The following is a 2,505-nucleotide window of genomic DNA, read 5'->3' as shown; positions in this document are numbered from 1 at the left end:
ACAAGCAACCCGACTCCAAGAAGACGCGATCTCGACCCGCCTCTCACCGCCACTGGCCTCACACCGTCCTCAGGCTAGGCCTCGATCAGGAGGACTGGGGCGACTGGGCACCGTCGAAGAAAGCGCTTCTGTACGCCACATTTCCCTCGCCCGTCAAGCGAGCGGGGATTCGGCGCTGGGCTCTTCCCTGTTCACTCGCAGTTACTAAGGGAATCCTTGTTAGTTTCTTTTCCACCGCTTAGTAATATGCTTAAATTCAGCGGGTTGTCGCGTCTGATCTGAGGTCGTACCCAGAGTCAGAGGATGGCCAGGCCGCACCGCCAGCGTGCGAATCCCCCGCACCACCTCTTAGTGGGCCGGCAACGTCTCACCGCGGACGGGAGTTTGGCCGACGCCGCGACGGTCAGAGAGCCAGCCACCCGCACGTCGCTCACCACCCTTGGCCAGCGATGGTGTCGACGAGTGGCCGCCCCTGCCGCCTCCAGCGCCGCCGCGTCCACGCGCGGGGACGTGCTCGGCGCAATTCCACGGGACCGGAGACCCTCCCCCGTCCACGGCGGGAGGCGAAACTCGGAAGTGCCGGCTGCTTACTCGAGCGGAAGGGTCAGCCTGATTCCTGCCTTGCCGGAGGCCCGGTCGCGGGGGTGACGACCCGCCGCCCGGGACGTGCGAGGCACCAGCAGACAGAGACTGCCCGACGGTCAGAGAGAGGGAGAGAGGAGTGCCGAGGCTCAAGTGGCGAACGGTCGCGCAGGCACGCCACGCACATCGATCGCCAGCCGCGGAACGGCACGGCCTTCAGTGGGGCCGGCGGGCGACGCCGCTCCTGAACCCAGCGGCCCCGAGCCGGACGAGTTGAGGAAGGCACGCCGACGGTGACAGGGTACGGAAGACACAGCGGTGGCCTTCTGGCGACTTGGCCCCCGACAGCCCGACGTTCCGCCGTCCTCCCGATGGCCAGGAGGACCGTGCGGGGGTCGGCCGACGGCGTGGTAGGTGTGCCTGCACGGTGACGGAGCACACACCACGCCCGCCAACCCCTCCGTACCTCCCGAGACCGGTGGCAGGACGGAGCGGAAAACGTGCGGACTGAACGGGAGAGCCAAGAGCCAGCGATCCACGCGCGTGCGACCGTCCAAGTCACAGCGTTCGACGAAAACCTCCTCCCTCGGCCAGGCACTCGGCGCCAGCAGGGGAGACAGGATCAGACGCCCCGCCGGCCACTTAAGGCCGAGGACGAACCACGAGACGGGCGGCTGCAGCAGCGGGCGGCCTGCAGCTCCCAGCACTCTCAATCGATCAACCATCGAGTCGGGTCAGCGTGTCAAACCGGCGAGCTCCACGGTCAGGCCGGCGGCGCACCAGCACCGGACCTCCGCGGCTCCCTTCACTCTTTCCACTGCCAGCCAACCGAGAGACGGACCCAATGCGGACGTGCAGAGCTTAGGCAGACCCCCCACTGGAGGCTCAACACTTCGTGGCAGCTCCGTGTCCCAGAGACCAGGAGGGTTGGCACACACACACAGTGTGAACCACCGACAGCCATTCTGGGACCGGTGACAGCCGTGCTGGCCCCACTGCCACGACACAGACGGACGCCAGGCCGCGCTCCCCGGCGGGGGGATGGCGTCGAGCCTGACGAACGGAATGTGCAGGGTGGGGGGGAAAGGCCAAGCGCTCCGACGCCGGAGGGCTCCGGAGTCTGAACTTAGGGGGACAAAGAGGACGGGTCCTCTGCGACACCCCAGCCGCGCTCTCGCCAGCCAAGGCGAGTGCGATTGATTGCCAAACGACCCTCAGACAGGCGTGGCCCCGGGAAGAACCCGGGGCCGCAAAGTGCGTTCAAAGTGTCGATGATCAATGTGTCCTGCAATTCACATTAATTCTCGCAGCTAGCTGCGTTCGTCATCGACGCACGAGCCGAGTGATCCACCGTCAAGAGTTGTCTGAGTTTGTTTTAGGTCTCTCCCTCGCCAGAGGAAAGCGACCCGGACCGCACATACGCTCCCCACCTTGAGCTACAGCCACCTGCACGCCGGCGTGCGGGCGGAGCAGGGTGGCGTGAAGCGATGGGGAGCACCATCCTGGTGCGGCCCGCAGAAACATACGTCTATTGGGGGGAGGAGGACAGGGCGCCCAAGAGGCGATGCGTGCCCCAACGCACCGCAGCGACGGAGGCAGGATCACCGCCACCATGTCGCCCGCCTAGTATCACGAGGCGTGCAGCAGCTTTGCCCTAGGAAAAGCAGAGGCGGGAACGGGCACCGGCCATCGGTTCGGCAGCGTCACTGACGCGTGCACGTGGCGGCGTGTCGGCGAGCGGACTTCCTGCGAGGAGGCGGGGGCGGCACTCGCCCGAGCAGACGCCCCGCCCGGCCCAGCCACCGCCGAGGTGGACTGGGAGTCGCGGCAACGGCTCGTCATACTCGTTCCCACACTCACAGCGCAGCTTGCCCGCAAGCCACCGACCACCGATCGACGCCAGGCGCCCCGACCGAGAGCGGG

General features: G+C 66.9%; 1 non-coding gene across 1 annotated transcript; it reads right to left on the bottom strand.

The window, feature by feature from the left end:
• Positions 1-1,790: 1,790 nt before the first annotated feature.
• LOC140474534 (5.8S ribosomal RNA) lies at positions 1,791-1,944 on the bottom strand. Its single transcript, XR_011959191.1, has one exon. It is a non-coding gene; the product is annotated as a 5.8S ribosomal RNA (ribosomal RNA).
• Positions 1,945-2,505: the final 561 nt, after the last annotated feature.

The sequence above is a fragment of the Chiloscyllium punctatum genome, unplaced genomic scaffold, assembly GCF_047496795.1.
Source record: "Chiloscyllium punctatum isolate Juve2018m unplaced genomic scaffold, sChiPun1.3 scaffold_1050, whole genome shotgun sequence".
NCBI lineage: Eukaryota > Metazoa > Chordata > Chondrichthyes > Orectolobiformes > Hemiscylliidae > Chiloscyllium > Chiloscyllium punctatum.
This window is presented reverse-complemented; position numbering and strand designations above follow the sequence as displayed.